The sequence below is a fragment of the Sturnira hondurensis genome, unplaced genomic scaffold (genome assembly GCF_014824575.4).
Source record: "Sturnira hondurensis isolate 20B ecotype Veracruz unplaced genomic scaffold, ASM1482457v3 Scaffold0022824, whole genome shotgun sequence".
Taxonomy (NCBI): domain Eukaryota; kingdom Metazoa; phylum Chordata; class Mammalia; order Chiroptera; family Phyllostomidae; genus Sturnira; species Sturnira hondurensis.
The window spans coordinates 1478-8787 of record NW_028095455.1 but is presented as its reverse complement, the minus strand read 5'-3'; the positions used below and the strand labels follow the sequence as shown (position 1 = coordinate 8787).

General features: G+C 40.4%; 1 pseudogene; it reads left to right on the top strand.

The window, feature by feature from the left end:
• Positions 1–4583: 4583 nt before the first annotated feature.
• LOC118980040 (vesicle-associated membrane protein 1-like) lies at positions 4584–5049 on the top strand (annotated as a pseudogene).
• Positions 5050–7310: the final 2261 nt, after the last annotated feature.

Below are 7310 nucleotides of genomic sequence, written 5' to 3'. Positions count from 1 at the left end.
AAAGCTGTTACAAGAAAACAGAACTTGTCATAATTTTCTAACATACAGAAAGTAAAATGACAGGCCAATATAGTTTTGTTTTTTTATTCTAGAAAGTGTGTGTGCGTAACAGAGGAAATATATTTTTAAATGGGGTATTGTTTAAATGGGGAATATATTGTTTTAAATGGGGTACTTACTCAGAGTTCCTCGACATAATGAAACTTTAATTGCCTCATCATTAAAAGAACTTCCCATCACAGATTACAACTTATAAGAACGTTCCAGTTTCCTGCTGTCTTCCATTCAGGTTGGAATGACACCAGTGAGAGTTAAGAAAACCCTTCTGGTAATTCTGATCAGTGGATGAGCCCAAGCTGAAAACCATGTGACTTACACAGAGGGTGGTGGCATAATTCACTTAAGCATTCCCATTAGATCTTTAGGTGCTTGACTCTTTCTCCTTCCTTCCATCTTTCTCTCTTTGTAATCTTTGTAATTTATTTAAAGCTTTTTTTAAAAGATTTTTTTTTGTATTTATTTATCTTCAGAGGGGAAGGAGAGAGGGAGAGAAACAATGTACGGTTGCCTTTCGTGGGTTCCCTGCTGGGAGTTGGCCTACAGGGAACTGGCCTGCAACCCAGGCATGTGCCCTGACTGGGAATCGAACTGCGATCCTCTGGTTCGCAGGCCTGTGCTCAATCCACTGAGCTAACGCCAGCCAGGGCCTGTAATCTTTGTAATTTTTAAATTAATATATTGAACTCTTCATTGTTTGCCTTTCCTACTTACCCATTTCCACTGCAATTCAAAATACTATAATGAATGAATATTGAGATGTCCATTGGCTTTGTTATGGCATTTCCTTGCCATGTAAGAATTTCCATTCTCAGAATAGCACATATTTTCATTTTATTTATTTTATTTTTAGAGGGAAGGGAGACAGAAAGACAAGGAGAAAAACATTGATATGTGAAAGAAACACCAATCCATTGCCTGTTGCACGCCCCAATTGGGAACCTGGCCCACAAACTAAGCACATGTCCTGCAGGACCAGGAATCGAACCAGCGACCTATTAGTTTGCTGAATGGTGCCCAACCCACTGACCCACACCAATTAAGGCACATATTTTCATGTTTAACTTAGAAAAATACTAAGTGATATTGCCTTAGAAATCTGGTGGGGAATGTGAAATTTTCTTTAGCCTCAATAAAATCACAACAGACTTGAGAGATTTGCACCCTCCAGCAAATTTCTTCTTGAGGTCACATAGTGGAATAGAGCAATGTTTCCCCAAATTTAGTTCCTCTGCTATTTTTTATTTAATGTTTCATTTTTCTAAAAATGACCATCAATCACCATGAGGACATATATTTCATGACCTGCTAGTGTGGTCATGACTTTCAAGTCAGAAAAAAACTGGCTCTAGAACTATCTAAAACTTAGCTGAGTAATTTTGGGCAATAATTATCTGAGTAATAATTTACTGACTAGTCAGATGCCATCCTCTTAGATGGCATCTATGAACTATGAATGATTTTTAAAATGGTGGGCGATGTTTAGTTTTTTTGTTTGTTTTACCCAGTATCCAGGATGTGCATATATATGCTCAATAGGAAAGATAGGAGGCAAATGGAACTGACCTTTCTCTGTTGATGGGAATGGAAGGTTTTGCTCATCTAAGGACTCAGTGATTTACATATTAGTAATCTGAGGATTTGTGATCTTCATCATCTCACCCACCTGTTCCTGTCTTTCAGTCATTGATTTTTTAAAAATTTTGACTGTATTTTTTCCATTACCATTCAATCCCCTTATACCTCCCCCCACCTGCAATCACCACTGCTGTCCATGTCCACAAGTCCTTTTTCTTTTTTACTCAATCCCTCCAACCCCTAATCTTCCTCCCCCACCCACCTTAGCTGCTATCCTGCTCTCAGATACCGAGTCTGTCTCTGTTTTGTTAATTAGTTCAGTTTGTTCATTAGATTCCACATATAAGTGAAACCATATGGTATTTGTCCTTCTTTGACTGGCTTATTTCACTTGGCATAATGTTCTCCAGGTCCATCCATACTATTGCAAAAGGTAAAATTTTCCTTTTTTATTGCTGAGTAGCAGTTCAGTGTGGAACTGTCCCATAATTGTTTTATGCAATCATTTACTGATGGACACTTGACCTGCTTCTATATCTTGGTGATTGTGAATAATGCTTCAATGAACATAGGGGTGCAGTTCTTTTAAATTAGTGTTTTAGGTTTCTTTGGATATATTCCCAGAAGTGGGATAGCTGGGTCAAAAGGCAGATCCATTATTCATATTTGGAGGTGTGTCCATACTGCTTTCCACAGTGGCTGCACCAATCTGCATTCCTACCAAACAAGGCAAAAGAGTTCCCTTTTCTCCACATTCTCACCAGCACTTGTTGTTTGTTGATTTATTGATGATGGACATTCTGACAGGTATGAAGTAATATCTCATTGTGGTTGTAATTTGCATTTCTCTGATGGTTAGTGACAGTGAGCATCTTTCATATGTCTACTGGCCATCTGTATGTCCTCTCTGGAGAAGTGTCTATTCAGAACCTTTGCCTATTTTTAATTAGATTGATTTTTTTTGGTGCGAGTTTTGTAAGTTCTTTATAAATTTTGGATATTAACCCCTTATCGGATGCATTGGAGACTATGTTCTCCCATTCTGTGGGCTATGTTTTTATTTTGTTGATGGTCTCCTTTGATGTAGTCCCATTTATTTTTTCTTTGGTTTCCTTTGCCTGGGGAGTTATATCAGATAAAATATTGCTATGAGCAATGTCCAAGATTTTCCTCCCTATGTTTTCTTCTTGGATATTTATGGTTTGGGGTCTAACATTTAAGTCTTTAATCCATTTTGAATTTATTCTTGTGTGTGGTGTAAGAAGGTAGTCTAGTCTCATTTTTCCACATGTATCTGTCCAATTTTCCCAAGAGCACTTATTGAAAAAACTGTCTTTATCCCATTGTAAGTGCTTGCTTCCATGTCAAATATTGACTATAAATGTGTGGGTTTATTTCTGGGCTCTCTATTCTGTTCTATTGATGTAGGTATGTGTTTTTATACCAGTGCCATGCTGTTTTGATTACTATAGCTTTATAGGATAGTTTGATATTGACATGACTTCTCCAACTTTGTTTTTCTTTGTCAAGATCATTATTGCTATGTGAGGCCTTTTGTGGTTCCATGTAAATTTTTGAAATATTTGTTCTAGTTCTGTGAAATATGATACTGGAATCTTGATGGGAATTGCACTGAATCTACAGATTGCTTTGGGTAGGATGGACATTTTAATGATGTCAATTCTTCCTATCCATGAACAAGGTATGTGTTTCCACTTATTTGTATCTTCTTTAATTTCTTTCTTCAGTGCCTTATAATTTTCCAATTATAAGTCTTTTACATCTTAGTTAGATTTATTCCTAGGTATTTTATTCTTTTTGAAGCAATCGTGATGGTACTGTTTTTTAAATTTCCCTTTCTGTTTGTTCACTGTTGGGATATAAAAATACAACTGATTTCTGGATACTAATTTTATATCCTGCTACTTTACTGAATTTATCAGTTCTAGTAATTTCTTGGTGGAATCTTTGGGGTTCTCTATGTACAATATCATGTCACCTGCAAACAAAGACAGTTTTACTTCTTCCTTTCCAATATAGATGCCTTTTGTTCTTTTTCTTGTCCGATTGCTATGGCTAGAACTTCCAGTACTATGTTGAATAGAAGAGGTGAAAGTGGACACCCCTGTCTTGTTTTCAATCTTAAGGAATATGTGTGTTGTTTTTGCCCACTGAGAATGATATTGACTGTGAGTTTCTCATATATGACCTTTATTACACTGAGGTATGCTTCCTCTATTCCCACTTTGCTGAGAGTTTTTATCATAAATGGGTGCTAGTTTTTATCAAATGCTTTTTCTACATCAATTGATATGATCATGTGGTTTTTATCCTTCATTTTGTTTATGTGGTAAATCACATTTATTGATTTACAAATGTACTAATCTTGCATTCCTAGAATAAATCCCACTTGATAATGGAGTATGATATTTTTGGTGTATTACTGTATTTTGTTTACTAGTATTTTGTGGAGGATTTTAGCATCTATATTCATCAGGGATATTGGCCTGTAATTTTCTTTTCTTGTAGTGTCTTTGTCTGGTTTTGGCATTAGTATAATTCTGACTTCATAAAATGAGCTTGACAGCTTTCTGTCCTCGTGAAGTTTTGGAAAGTTTGAGAAAGAGAGGTGTTAGTTCTTCTTGGAATGTTTGGTAGAATTCACCTGTGAAGCCACTTGGTCCAGGGCTTTTGTTTATTGGGGGGTTTTTGATTTGTGATCTTGTTCATCACACCCACCTGTTTCTACCTTTCAGCCATTCATTTTCTCGTACAGTTTATCAAGATTCTTAATGAAGTTTCTGATATACTCTGGAGATAGAAAAGTAGGATATGTTTAGAAAAAAGAGAGTAACTTCCATCACACCTAGACCTCTGGGTGGTCATCTAGACGTGCAACTCTGCAGGTGCGTTGACTTCAGCCTCAGCATTCCCTTCTCTGGGTGTTTTGCTGCATCTTCTAGAGAAGAGACTGACCCTCCCCTGTCAGAGAAATGTCTGCTCCAGCTCAGCCACCCACTGAAGGAACAGAAAGGACTACCCAAGGTGGGGGTCCCCTGGCCCTTCTCTTAATACAACCAGTAATGGATGACTACAACAAACCCAGACACAAGTACTTGGTGGTGTACCTCATGCATGAGAATGGATAAGGTCGTGAAGAAGGATGAGATACTGTCACAGCTGGGTGACCAAGGTGATGCCCTGCAGATGGAAGCATCACAATTTGAGAGCAGCACTGCCAAGCTAACAAGGAAGTACTGGTGGAAAAACTGCAAGGTGATGATCATGCTGGGAGCCATCTGTGACATCATCGTGGTAGTTATTGTAAGGTGGGACTGAAGAGCTGGAAGAAAGCAGTCATTGTACACTCCCAATGATTCCCCTGGAAGGTCTCCACTCTCCTCTGGGCTCTTCCTTGCCTAATGCAGGGGGTCCCTACTGGACAGGAACCACCTCTGTCCTCAAGAACACTGTCCTCAATGTGTCCCAAGCCTGGAGCCAATTCACCCTCTTAGCCCACCCATCTGTGTCACAGGAATTATTTCCTGGGTTTATTTGAGGCTCACCAGATGTAGTTGGCTTTGTCTGTTGGGCATATTAGCCCTTCTACTTTCTTTCTTATCCCACCCTGTATGCCCTTTTGTGTCTTTGCTGTCCCCCTTCCTTTCCACCATCCATGTGCATGAGCAAATACGAAACTAAACCCTGGGACTTTGCAGTCAAATGAAGCCGAGCTTCCCACATCCCCTTTAGTTTGCCAAGAGATGATCTGGGGTTTCCACTGTGTGTCTGTCATCACCTCTGTCTTTTTTCCTAACCCTAGTCTCATACTTGTATAGAATAATAACAGTTGTACTTTGTTGGGGACCACCCTGCCTGGTTTCAGGAATCGTAAATCATCTCCCATGTCTAAGGCTGTGAGCGACCCTTGGAATGCGAGCCACTGAGGAGATGAGGCTTGTCTCTGGCAGCAGATGCCCCTGCTTCATCTCCGTGCCCCCAAAGTATGGTCAGATGGTCAGAGACAGGTGAGACCCCTCAGAGGAGGGGCAACCTAGGCCAGACACAATCACTTGGGAGGCCATCATGGAAGGACTCGGAGGCTGTGACAAAGAGGGAGTGATGGACCCTTGCCCCTTGGCTGTGATGAAGCCTGAGTCCTCATGTCCTCTGGGAGAAGCGCTTCCTGGCTCTAATCCACTTAAGCCTAAAAACCTATTATGGGGAAGGTGGTGCAGCCCTGTGCTGGGAATGGTAAGCTCCCTGGGTAATTAGGCCTGAGAAGGAATATGTGAAACCCTATGACACCCGCTTTGTTTAAGAATGCTTTTAGTTAGATGACAAAGGCCCAAGCAGAAGAAGAGTTTATGTTCCCAAAGTTCTGTAGCTCTTTAGCTGGCAGGCCCTGATTTAGAAGAAACCCTAATGGTTCTTTGTATACAATCTACTGTTTACTGCTTGGCAGTGATTAATAAGCTATACCTGAACTCCTGTGCAAAAACCCCAATAAAAAACCTAACTAGGCAAGGGTCAGGGCGCTCTCTCTCCCCTGGTGAGAGAGTTGCCCATCTGCTCCAAGCCGCTCTCCCCTTGAGAGGATGGGGAGGCCATTCTGAGGCTCTCCCGCCTTGAGGGAGTAGCCTCACCGGCCCTTTTCCTCCACAGGACTTGGTGGTCATCTGAATTTGTCTCATGTCTCATCCATGATGCTGTGGACACTGCTTGTCAGTGCACGTGTCAGTACTTTACCAGAGGCATGGGGTGTATTTACCAATTTCATTTCATGTATAACAAGGCAAAAAAATACAAATTTCTACCACTAAAAAAAAAAGAAAAAAGAGGTTTTAACACTTAAAAAATATATGAAAATCCTGCCAGCTGGGGCTGGCCATTAATGGCCAATTCAGGGCCATTAATCCTGAAACTTTGTGAAGGTTTTATGATTTGAGCAAAGTAGATGGAGAAGTGCTGAGATAGAACAAGTGTGGACACCCTAATCATTACCAGTATTACTATTTCCTAGTCACACCCCACTTACATTTTTAGGGTTAAAAACTCATCAGTGTTGATATACTGTTTCTGAGGATCACTTACATCACAGTTGACTTGAGGTGGGTGTTTAAATTCAGATTTTAGGGCTTTAACACAACAGACCTATTGAATATAGTTCTCTGGGGAAGAGGTGGTTCTGGGGGTCTACATTTCAACACCAACCTGATGTGACTCATTTGCACACTGAAGTTTTAAAAAATGATTGTATGATGTTTAAGGGAAAAAAATTAACCACGAGTTTTTGTAAGTGCAGTTATAACTCCCCTCCTCCATCAAACTTGGCTGATTGGTATTGACACCACCCTTGACACTACCTCTACCCATTCCACCAAAACAACCAAAACAAGAGAGAGGTTCCTTTACTGTCCTGATCTCAGAAGGAGGGCAGGTTCCAGGGTCTTAACACTGGGCCTGAAGTAGTGCTAGCAATTTCCCGGTGAAGAAGCAATTTCCAGTAAACCTTCTTGTTCATCAAAAACGGGATAGTCCCGGCTGATGTGACTCAGTGGTTGGAATGTCATCCCATACATCCAAAGGTTGTGGGGGTTTGATTTCCTGTTAGAGCACATACCTAGGTTGTGGGGTCAATCCCTGGTTGGGGTACAAAAGGGAAGCAACCAAGA